Raw genomic sequence first — 12,637 nt, forward strand, 5'->3', positions numbered from 1 at the left:
TTCCATTTTTCATAAACTTTTGGAATGTCCTTGCATATTGTTTTGCATTATTTTCTAGCAGTGGTTGTTTGTTGACCAAAACATGGAAGGAGGTGACTTATTGTCCCTGTTTGATAATGATTTTGCAGAAGTGGACCATGCTGATGAGAATTGGTAGCCCTGTAAAAGGTGGTGGGCTTTGTTTTTCCTGGCCTGGAGGTTGCTCCAGCTTGGGATTCAGGTGAGGTTGAGAGAAGGTGCACAGAACTTGAGCGAGTGATGTAGGACCTGATGGCTTTTTTTTTTTTGTAAGTTTCAGAATTCTTCCACATGGACAGGGTCCTTTAGTGGAAAGACAGGTGCCTTACAAAGCTATTATATTGGGGGGTATTATTATTATTATATGGATAATGGCACAAAATCTAAAAGATGCAAAAGGGTCTCAAGGAAAGGTATTTATCTTATCCCTGCCTCAGCCACACAATTTCCTACCCTAGGGACAATAACTGTTAACCTGCTTTTTGGTTATAATTCTCAATCTATTAAATATGTAAACAACCAGCATACTTCAAGTATAAACCAAGCATTCACCATGCCAACAGCCTCCTAGTTTTTGAGTATCATGAAAATGAGTTACATTATAAAGTTCAAATTTTCTGAGAAGATACCAGTGATAAAATAGTGGGCTTTCTTGATCTTCGTTTTAGAAAACTCATTGGATCATTAGCCTTTGAGTGCTTCTGGTGCTTAACTCTCAAGTTTAAGTAAAATACTCATACCTCTATTTCTTGACTTATCAACTCAAGGTAGGATGTAGAGGCTTTAGCTAAAGCCTCCTAAATTAACTAAGGTAAGTGAACTTCTTTCCTTCTACTGTTCAGCTAGTTATTTACGAACCGCTCTTGTGGTTATTTTCACAACTTTAGAAACCATTACTTCTGCAGTGTCTGTGTTGATAACATTGTGTTTTAGCTCTGCATATATGGTTACTTTTTTTCTATGCATTGTCCAAATGTTAACTATAGATAGTAACAATAATTAACATTGGTAATACTTTTATTGAGTATTAATTATTGCTAAGATAACTATTGTGATCGGACTTTGAAAACAGGAAGTTGTAGTTCAAAAAACTGTTGCCGGAGTAGTATTAACAACATATTGATGCAGGACAGGACTCACCACACTCAAAAGGTGAGGGTGCAGAGGCCCAGGGGTTATGAACCATGCCCAGGGGCCAGTGTTATGGCGTAGCATGTAAAGCCAATGCCTGAAATGCTAGCATCCCATATCGGCACTGGGTCATCTCTTGGCTGCTCTACTTCCAATTCAGCTCCCTACTAATATGCAGGAGTGGAATATGGCCAAGTGCTTGGGCCCCTGTACCCACATGAATCTCTTGATTCCTGGCTTTGGTCTGGCCCAGCCCATGCTATTGCAGCCACTCAGAGAGTGAACCAGTGGATGGAAGATTGATCTCTCTCTCTCTTCTCTTTTTCTCTCTCTCTACGTCTCTGCCTTTCAAATAAATAAATACATCTTTAAAAAGTAAAACAACAACAACAACATAAAAACCCATGCCCAGTGGTCTGTCCTTATCCACATGGTTTCAGCTAACAGCTGTCAATCGTGTTCCAAATGTTTTAAAGGGAAAGTTCCAGAAATAAACAAGTTAGCTTTAAACTCTGTGCCATCCTGAGGGTTCCTGAGACACAAGTACTGCAGTACCGCAACTATTGATTTGATGACCACAGTGGCTCTAAGGGATCAACAGGTGTGTACAGGGTGGTTACACTTGCTAAAGGGATGGTTCACTTCCTGGGTGTTCAGGAGTCCTATGGTGCCTTTTTAACAAAATCAAATAGAATCTCTTGCCTTCCAATTTATCAATTAAATTCTTTATAGTGAAGAACATAGGGAAAATAAAGTAGTCCCTCTACCTTTCTAATAGCCATTGCCCATCCCTAAGACAATGAATGTTAAGAGATAGTTAGGGTATCATTCCATTCCTTTCTCTATGGAATTTAATTCACTACATTCTATACTTCAAAAATCTACCTACTCTTTGACTTGGCTATCTCCCATATCAGCATAAAATAATCTATTATAGTCTCTTATTTTGAAAGAAAGTTGTCTTTTTATTATAAAATGTCTTAAATAATACTATAAAGTACAAGATGAGCTTAATGGGCACATAAAAACTTAACAGTTTTAATCATTTTCCATATTTGTTTCATGTAAAGACTATATATACATATATGCTATTTTTTAAAAATACTTATTATTTATTTGAAAGGCAGAGTAATAGAGAGAGGGAAAGTCAGAGAGAGAGAGAGAGAGAGAGAGAGAGAGAGAGAGAGAGAGAAGAGCAATCTTTCACCTGCTGGTTCACTCCCCAGTTGGCCACAATGGCCAATGCTGGGCCAGGCTTGAAGCCAAGAACCAGGGGCTTCATCTGGGTCTCACACATGGGTACAGGGGTCCAGGCACTTTGGCCATCTTCTACTGCTTTCCCAGGCCATAGCAGAGAGCTGATCAGAAGTGGAGCAGCTAGGACTCGAACTGGCACCCATATGGGATACTGGCACTACGGATGGTGGCTTTACCTGCTAAGCCACAGGGCTGGACCCAAGGATTTCATTCTTTTAATGGATGAGTAACAGTCCAAGTGTGTGTGTATGTGTGTGTGTGTATCTCACATTTTTAGAAATCAGTTCACCTACCACTGGACACCTAGGTTGATTTTTGCCTGTTGTGAATAGTGTTGCAGTAAACGTGGGAGTGCAGGTATCCCCTTTACAGCCTGGCTTCATTTCCTTTGGGTATGTTCCCAGGAGTGGGAGAGCTGGGCCATATGGTAGCTCTATTATTAGTTTTTTAAGGAATCCCCATACTGTTTTTCCATAATGGCTTTACTAATTTGCATTGCCAGCATTTGTTATTTTTGTCTTTTGGTAATAGCCATTTTAATTGGGGTGAGGTAATATCTCATTGTGCATTTTCTTTTTAAGATTTATTTATTTGAAAGAGGAGGTGGGGGGAGAGAAAAAGAATCTTCCATCTGCTATTCGCATCCCAAATGACTGTAGCACCCAGAACTGAGCCAGACCAAAGCCAGGTGCCCAACACTCCATTGTGGTCTCTTATGTGGGTGGCAGGGGCCCAAGCACTTGGACCATCATCTACTGCTTTCTCAGGTGCATTAGCAAGGAGCTGGGTCAGAATTGGAGCATCCAGGGCTCTAACTAGAGTTCTGATGTGAGGTGTCAGTGTCCTACTCTGAGGCTTAACCTGCTGTGCCACAATGTCAGCCTCTCCTTGTGGTTTGCACTGGCATTTTCCCCATGGCCAGAGAGAACGAACATTTCTCTCCTGTATTGGTTGGCCATTTGTGTTCTGTCTTTTGCAAAATGTCAATTAATATCCTTTGAGCATTTAACTGGGTTGTTCGGTTGTTGCTGGATTTCCTGAGCTGCTACATATTTTGTATATGAATTCTTGCAGATGCACAGTTTGCAAATATTTTCTCTCACTCTGCCAGTTGTCTCTTTACTCTCTTATTTCTTTTGCTGTGCAGAAACTTTTTGGTTTGATATAGTCTCATGTGTCTACTTGCTTTTATTACCTGTGCTTTTGGGGTCCTATCCAAGAACATTGTTGCTTAAACCAATGTCTTGAAGTGTTTCTCTAGTAGTTTCAGAGTTTCATGTCTTACACTGAGATCTTTGGTCCATTTTAAGTTGATTTTTGTATAGGTTGAAAGGTAGGGGTCTTGTTTCAAACGTCTGCATATGAAAATCCAGTTTTCCCAAGACAAATTAGTGAAGAGACTGTCCTTTCTCTAGGGAGTGTTTTTAGTATCTTTATCAAAGCTAAATTGGGGCCGGCACCGCAACTCAATGGGCTAATCCTCTGCCTTGTGGCGCCGGCACACCAGGTTCTAGTCCTGGTCGGGGCGCTGGATTCTGTCCCGGTTGCCCCTCTTCCAGGCCAGCTCTCTGCTGTGGCCAGGGAGTGCAGTGGAGGATGGCCCAAGTGCTTGGGCCCTGCACCCCATGGGAGACCAGGAGAAGCACCTGGCTCCTGGCTTCAGATCAGCGCAGTGCGCTGGCGCAGTGGCCATTGTGGGGTGAACCAATGGTAAAGGAAGACCTTTCTCTCTGTTTCTCTCTCTCACTGTCCACTCTGCCTGTCAAAAAAAAAAAAAAAAAAAAAAAAGGGCCGGCGCCGTGGCTCAATAGGCTAATCCTCCACCTTGCGGCGCCGGCACACCGGGTTCTAGTCCCGGTTGGGGCGCCGGATTCTGTCCCGGTTGCCCCTCTTCCAGGCCAGCTCTCTGCTATGGCCAGGGAGTGCAGTGGAGGATGGCCCAAGTGCTTGGGCCCTGCACCCCATGGGAGACCAGGAAAAGCACCTGGATCCTGGCTCCTGCCATCGGATCAGCGCGGTGCACCGGCTGCAGCGGCGGCCATTGGAGGGTGAACCAACGGCAAAGGAAGACCTTTCTCTCTCTGTCTCTCTCTCTCACTGTCCACTCTGCCTGTCAAAAATTTAAAAAAAAAAAAAAAAAGCTAAATTGGTTGTGGATGTGTAGGTTTCTTTTGTGGGTTTCTATTATGTTCCATTGGTTTACTTGTCTATTTTCATGCTAGTCCCATGCTGTCCAGGTTACAATAGCCCTGTAGTATGTCTTGAAACTTTGTATATAATGCATCTGACATTTTGTTCTTCTTGTTTGAGATTATTTGGGCTACTCTGTGTGTTTTGTGCTTCCATATGAACTTTGGGGTTGTTTCTCTAATTCTGTGAAGAATGCCCTTGATATTTTGATGAAGATTGCCTGGAATCTGTGAATTACTTCCAGTAGTGTGGGCATTTCAGTAGTATTAATTCTTTTCAACGACAGACTTTTTAAGTAACAGCATAGACATTTTATTATGTGTATGTGCTATGGTGCACTTATTCACCCCTCTCTCTACTAGTGGAAGTTTGTACTAAGTTTCACTGTTACCAAGCCATGAGAGCATCTTACTCTTTGGGCACATATGTATTTTTCTCTGGATACATTGGAGTCGATAGAATTGCTAAAAATGGAGGCACATTTGACATTGTAACTCCTGGAGGGTGTTCAGGGCAGTGGTTAAGGTGCTACTTGAGACCCACCTATGCATCCCATGTCAGAGAGCCTGAGTTTAACTCTGCTTTTGACTCCAGGTCTTGCTAAGGCACGCCCAGGGAGGCAGCAGTGGTGGCTCAATTAGTTGCATTCCTGTTACCCAGGTGGGAGATCTGGGTTTGAGTTTCAGGCTCCTGGCTTTGGGTTGGCCCAGCCCTGGCTGGTGTGGACATGTGGGGAATGACTTGTTTTGACCATTTAACTGGATTGTTTGTTTGGTGCCTGTTGAATTTCTTGAGCTGCTTATATATGGAGAGTCTCTCTCTATCTCTTTGTCTTTTAAGTAATTAAATAAAAAAAATTGTGGTAACTTGCAAAATTGTTTTCTCTTACACACAAAAGAATTCCAAATGCAGACTTCTACATTGACTGAAAATGCCTGATGTTTTTATCACCAGGAAAAACTGAGATCATCCGTGTTCTTATGTTTTGCCAAGTTGATGGGAAAAACTGATATCTGGGTGTTCATATGCATTTATTTTATTGTTAATAAGGCTCAATATCTTTTTACTGATATTTCACTATCTGTTGACATCTGTAATTCTTCCATAAATTATCATAGCTTTTGCTTATTTAACTATTGAGATAGGGGCCATTTATAGGTTTGTAGGAGATTTGTACATGGATACCAATTCCTTATTTAGAACATGGTATGCTCTTTTTTCCAGGGTGTTGTCTTTCAACTTTATTTGCACTGTCTTTTGTCAAACAAAATTAAAAATTTCTACACAACCAAATCTGTCCGCCTAGAATAGGACATTTTAATTAGCAACGTACTTAAGACTGCATTTTCCATAGCTCCTCCATCTCCTGCCTTCCTCTTCACCACTCACCATTCATCCATTTGTTTATTCAGCCAACATCTCAGTGCCTGGAGGACACTTGAGGTTTTTTTTTTTTTTTTTTGTCACCAAGTTGGTTGGCCAGCTTTGTAGCTAACAATTTTGTGATTTTTTTTTTTTTAATAAAGCAAGAGACAGGTTCAAATGCAGCAATCATGCTCTACACGTAGCAGCAGAAAACACTAGATTGCTAAGCTGGCATTTTCGCAAGTTCTGCACTGAAACATCTTTTACCAGTTACTCAGTGTGTTGCTTGGAAATAAGCTTGTCATCCCCGATGCTGTCCGGCTTCATTTGGTTCCTTTAGCTCGCTGATCTCTAAAGCGGATCTCCTGCTTTTGGCCCACGGAGGTCCCGTTCTGTATCGCGAGCCCAGCAAGCATGGGAAGCCCGTGGAAGCCGTGTTGCAGGCTTCAGCTTGGGCTCCACAGCAGGTGCTGCCTGCTCTGGGGAATTCTACCCACGCTGAGCTCGCGGGAAGCTATCAGTCTGAAAAGTGGTGTTGGTTTTTTCTTTCTTTCTTCTCAAGATTCCTTTCCATGAGCCTCCCTCCTCTGACCTTCCATGGGATTTGTCAAGGAAGAGAGCACAATGCTTCGTGTTCAGTCGGTGCCCCTCTTCCTCGGCTCCCGTGGCTGGCTGTCCTTTGGGGACCTCACAGTGACGTGGCAACATGGAGCCTGGATTGACTCAAACCTGTGAGTTTCCCTTTCGAAGCTTCAGGATGCCACAGAGCCCCAGCTGACTCCATCCGTTTGGTGTCACACTGGGAATCAAACAGCTGTGCAGCAGCCTGAACATCTTGGTTTTTAATTCTCTTTATACCAAAAGAAAACTAATTCTAATGAGGTCAGTTAAAGGTGCCCATTGCCAATGAGTGTCTGCATTATTCTTCCCAGCCATGTACCAAAAAAGCAGGATCTTTGGCTTCCTAAAAAAACCTTTTTTTAAAAAAAATATTTATTTATTTATTTGATAGGCAGAGTTACAGAGGGAGAGGGATAAAGAGAGGGGGAGAGAGAGAGAGAGAGAGAGAGAGAGAGAAAGAAAGAGAGGTCTTCCGTCTGCTGGTTCACTTCCCAAATGGCCACAACGGCCAGAGCTGCGCAGATCTGAACCTGAGAGCCAGGAACTTCTTCTGGGTCTCTCATGTGGCTGCAGGGGCCCAAGGACCTGGGCCATCTTCTACTGCTTTCTCAGGCCATAGCAGCGAGCTAGATCAGAAGAGGAGCAGCTGGGATTAGAACCAGTGCCTGTATGGGATGCCGGTGCCACAGGAGGAGGCTTAGCCTACTATTCCACCTAGAAAGCCTCAACACACACAAGCTTATCAGAGATTCGTGGACTTCCGCCTAAAGCGTGGGGCGATAGGAAAGGCCAGTGAGTAAACACCATCCTGAAACTCGGGGACTCTCCATTCACCTTTGTCATTTGAAGATGCGGGGAGCAGTGACCAAAACATAGCTAAAAGGGGTTCAAGACAAGCACTTCATCAATGCTCACTAGGCTGGACACGGGAGACCATTTTCTTGAACAGGATTTGACCAGTTTTCCTTCCCCATCCGTTCCTGCCTTAGGCTGTGCTGTGCTGTGGTAACAGATATGCCTGCACTGGTTTGGTCTTAGTTTGGATGTTGAATGTGTCCCAAAGGCCCTTGTGTTAAAGGCTTGGTGCTAGGGTGGCAGACTGGGTAGGTAATTAAATCGTTAGGAGGTGAGCTGGGTAGGTGGTCCTTAGGTCACTGGGGGGATGTCCTGGGAAGGTAGTGCCCCTGAGAGGTTATCACAACAACCCGAGTTTGACCTAAGCTCTCTCTGGGCTTCTTGGCTGGCCGCATGTGTGTTCTTGTCTGGCCACGTTCCTTCATGTATGTTCCTTGTCTCTTGCCATACTGAGCTCTGTGCCAGTGTGGGACTTGGCAAGCAAGAACACTGCCCCCAGAGGCCACACCAGTGGGGCCTGATTGTGGACTAGAACCTTCCACACTTGAGCCCCGTCAGCCTTTTCTCTTTGAGAGTGATTTGCCACAGGTGTTCTGTAGCAATAACAAGCTGGCTAACACAACCCCTTCCCCACCTCTCACCCCCTGGTCAAATTTCACAGGGTTACTGCTGGCTCCTGGGGGCCTGAGTGAGGGCAGGTGATCCCCTTGGGCATTTACACCCAGGCTTTGGGAGAGCCCGAGGGCTGTACACAGCTCTTGTGAGTTAGTTCTAGGGCTGGCGCTGCGGTATAGTAGGTTAAGCCGCTGCTTGCGATGCTGGCATTCCATTCCGGCATTTATTTGAGTCCTGGCTGCTTCACTTCCTGTTCAGCTCCCTGCTGATGGCCTGGGAAAGCAGTGGAAGATGGCCCAAGTGTTTGGGCCCTTGCTGCCCTCCTGGAAGATCTGGAAGAAGCTCCTGGCTCCAGGGCTGTTGTGGCCACCTAGGGAGTGTGCCAACAGATGAAAGATCTCTCTCTCTCTCCCTCTCTCTCTCTCTCTGTGTGACTATGACTTTCAAATAAATAAGTAAATCTTAAAAACAACAACAGCTGGGGCCGGCACCGTGGCATAGCGGGTAAGGCTGCTGCCTGCAGTGCCGGCATCCCATGTGGGCGCCGGTTCAGGTCTCAGCTGCTTCACTTCTGATCCAGCTCTCTGCTGTGGCCTGGGAAAGCAGTAGAAGATGGCCCAAGGGTTTGGGTCCCTGCACCCATGTGGGAGACCTGGAAGAAGCTCCTGGTTTCTGGCTTCGGATTGGCGCAGCTCTGACTGTTGTGGCCAGCTGGGGAGTGGACCAGTGGATGGAAGACCTCTCTCTCTCTGCTTCTCCTTCTTTCTCTGTGTAACTCTGACTTTCAAATAAATAAATCTTTAAAACAATAACAACAAAAAGAGTTCCAAAATAGAACATTTGGTAAGGTGTAAAAAGTCTCTGACACTTCAAGCTATGTTTTAGGCAGGCATGATATAGATAATATTTCCTCCTTCTTACTTTATTCTTTCTCTTTTTAAAAAGATTGTACTTATTTATTTGAAAGGCAGAGTGACAGAGAGGGAGAAACAGAGAGATCTTCCATCTGTTGGTTTACTACCTGAACAGCCAGAAATGACCAGGGCTGTTCAGAGGCTGGGAGCCTGGAACTCTATCTAGACCTCCCGTATGAGTAGCAGGGGCCCAAGTACTTGGTCCATCTTCCACCACTTTCCAGGGAGCATTAGCAGGGACCTGGACGGCAAGTAGAACAACTTGAACTGGCTCTGTGTGGGGTGCAGGCATCGCAGGCAGTGGCCTAACCCACTACTCCACAATGCCCAGCCCCCCGTCTCCTCTTCTTAAAGCAAACAGCCCTTTCTTGGGGGCTGTCTCGAGGCCATAGACCTTATCCCTTCACAGCCGTCAGAATTCCTAAACCTGCTCTGATTTCCCCAAACCGCTTTCCTCGATAAGCACGGGCCTTCAACTCGGGAGCTTTGAATTTCTCCTTTTCTTTCCCGATGCCAGAGGATACTCAAGTCTTTAACTGCGAATTCCACTTCCAGTGGCTATATTTTATTCACTGTGCGTTTGGGACCAGGCCAGGAGAAACATAGTTGTGTTTGAAACGTTTTTAGGAGGCGAGTTCCTTGGCTCTCAGCACTGTTGCCTTGTTTTGTGCCACCACTGCTGTCTTGTTTGGTGGATTCCCGTTGCTGCGGAACAATGTTGGCTGTTAAAACGCTCCCACTTCAAGCAGAAAACGCACCATCCATCACGCCGCCCTGTGGAACTGAGTTCATTGTCGTCACACAGTTCTCATCGCACTGCCTCGTGGGCTGTCCTAGAACGTCTTTGCCTTCTGTACCAATGACTTCTTGGGCCAGACATCCATCTCCATCAATCTTGTTATCTCTAGTGCTGGCACAGGGCCTTGCACAAAGCATGGCGCATGAAACGTGTGTGTTACTGGCCTTGTTGCTTCTGCCTCTGGATGACAGGACCCACGTGATCACGTGTGCTGCCATGCCAAGAAGGGCCGCACGGAGTTCTGGATGGCTTAGAAGGCCTGCTTGGTTTATTGGATTTTTAAGTGCTATTAATGGCTATTAACTAGCTTAACACCTGCGTCCTGCCTGGAGGCACACACAGCCAGCAGCTGTAGAGAGTGACCTCCTGAGGGACTGGAAACACAGAAACATTTGGGAGGGGCTTGTCTCCTGTTTCCCAGGGGTGGCCTTGGGTGCGCCCTGCACACTCAGAGGCCATCTGCTGGAGACTCGGCTCCTCCACTTCCTTCTCTTCCCTGCATCCCTCTCTCCTCCTCTCCTTGAGTGCTGTGAGTGAAAGTGCTTAACCGAGAGAAACCGCAGTACTCCACCAGCAAGGATTTGTTGAGCGCCTTCTTTTAGTTATCCTTAAAAACGGAAAAATACGACCTAGCTCCCTTCTTCCCATAGCAGCAGCCTCTAACGTGACACCCAGCGATACTCGCTGACTTTTGCTAAGCCCGCCATGATCTGTCGGGTACTTGTTGCTAAGTAGTTTGCACCCAGGGGATCATTTCTCTTAGAAGCCGCTTGTGAGATGGTTGCTAGTACGTGGGTAGAATGGTACTCACCTGAGGGAGAGGAATTCGCTCCAAGATCACATGGTTTGTGGGTGGTGGCGATGAGCTCAGAAGCCAGGCTGTCCCCCTGCTCTACCACACTTCGCACAGCGCCACCAGCTGAGCACGCAGTTACTCTTCTTGTTTTGTAATCCAAGAGGGACACAGGGGTTAGAGAGCTCTGGAACCTTCTTCCCCTCCCAGCCTGAATGGTGGGGAGAAAGCTGGGATACCAAAGCCATGAGATGCTCAGTGGCAAGCCTGAGTCTGAAAACTTGGGTGTGAACCGTGGATTTGGGGTCTAAATACCCGATAGTCCTCTCCTGGTCTCTAGACCCTAGGGGTACTGTTTTAAGAGCATCATGGTAGCATTAACAGTATTAGGATTAGAAAGATAAGCTGATAATCATAAGAGAATATGATAGTTACTTTAATCATTCCAAATGAGGTTTTTTTTTTTTTAAGGATTTTATTTATTTATTTGACAGCTAGAGTCACAGACAGTGAGAGGGAGAGACAGAGAGAAAGTACTTCTGAAATTGGTTCACTCTCCAAATGGCCGCAACACCCAGAGCTGTGCCGATCAGAAGCCAGGAGCCAGGTGCTTCTTCCCAGTCTCCCTTGTGGGTGCAGGGCCCAAGCACTTGGGCCATCCTCCACTGCACTCCCAGCCCACAGCAGAGAGCTGGACTGAAGAGGAGCAGCCGGGACTAGAACTGGTACTCGTATGGGATGCTGGCACCGCAGGCAGAGGATTAACCTACTGTGCCACAATGTTGGCCCCTCTAAATCAGTTTTTAGGTGCAAGAAGACCTTCATTGTAGAATACAGTTGAGAGAGAAGGGCGGGGATAGAAGGTGCTAATCTTCCTACAGGCTTGAAGTTGCTGGAAGCCTCTATCTGGCACTGTGAGAGGAAGATGGCTAAGGTAGCTCTCTCTCAGGCAGGGAGCACATTTATGCTTGCTGCCTGCTTTGGGGACAAGGATAATCTAGAGGTTATAATGATCTGTGTGAGTTTGTGTGCAGGGCCCACTGGAGCACACATCTATTCATCCCAGTACCTGACAACTCTCTATTAAGAAAATGAAGTCATGGGCCAGCGCCGTGTCACAGTAGGTTAATCCTCTGCCTGCAGTGCTGGCATCCCATACAGGCACTGGTTCTAGTCCTGGCTGCTCCTCTTCCAATCCAGCTCTCTGCTATGGCCTGGGAAAGCAGTGGAGGATGGCCCAAGTGCTTGGGCCCCTGCAACCTACATGGGAGACCAGGAAGAAACACCTGGATTTGGATTGGCACAGCTCCAGCTGTTGCAGCCAATTGGGGAGTGAACCAACAGAAGGAAGACCTTTCTCTCTGTCTCTCTCTCTCACTGTCTGTAGCTCTACCTGTCAAATAAATAAATAAAATCTTAAAAAAAAAAAAAAAAAAAAAAGAAGATGAAGTCAAGGATACACCACAGCCCCCAAACATTTTCTTTGTAAAAAAGGCTGACATGAATTCCTTGTCCCTTCTGGCTTATCACCTTCCTGTTGACTGAGACTTCTTAAAAGTTTTCTTTATTATTGTGAAAATTTTATTTGAAAGTCAGTGAAAGAGAGAGAGAGAGAGAGAGAGAGAGAGGCTGAGATCCCATCTGCTGGTTCACTCCCTAAATGCCCCCCCAGTTGCCAGTGCTGGCCCAGGCTGACGCCAAGAGTCCAAAGCTTAATCTAAGTTTTTCATGTGGATGGCAGGAATCAAGTACTAGAGCCATCACTCGATGCTTCCCAGGGCACACGTTAACAGGAAGCTGGAAACGGAGTCAAAATGCGGACTTGAACCCAGGCACTTTAGACATGAGATGTGGCATTGTGGTGCCTTAATCTCTGCTTTTAAAGCCTATCCCTGGCTCACATTTTTTTTTTTTTTTTGACAGGCAGAGTGGACAGTGAGAGAGAGAGACAGAGAGAGAAAGGTCTTCCTTTGCCGTTGGTTCACCCTCCAATGGTTGCCGCTGCAGCCGGCGCACCGCGCTGATCCGATGGCAGGAGCCAGGATCCAGGTGCTTTTCCTGGTCTCCCATGGGGTGCAG

At 45.9% G+C, this 12,637-nt stretch overlaps 1 long non-coding RNA gene across 4 annotated transcripts in view; it reads left to right on the plus strand.

Moving 5' to 3' along the window:
- Positions 1-12,637, plus strand: part of LOC149128650 (uncharacterized) — a 58,428-nt gene that overhangs the window by 7,249 nt on the left and 38,542 nt on the right. The window contains exon 1 of one of the 4 annotated variants that reach the window (XR_016222319.1): positions 6,454-6,692. The exons of the other annotated variants lie outside the window; for them this stretch is intronic. This is a non-coding gene — a long non-coding RNA (uncharacterized LOC149128650). Of the gene's footprint in view, positions 1-6,453; positions 6,693-12,637 lie in introns of those variants that run through there. 4 annotated transcript variants of the gene reach the window in all.

Source organism: Oryctolagus cuniculus, chromosome 1 (assembly GCF_051225735.1).
Source record: "Oryctolagus cuniculus isolate XC-2025 breed Fujian yellow rabbit chromosome 1, ASM5122573v1, whole genome shotgun sequence".
Taxonomy (NCBI): Eukaryota; Metazoa; Chordata; class Mammalia; order Lagomorpha; family Leporidae; genus Oryctolagus; species Oryctolagus cuniculus.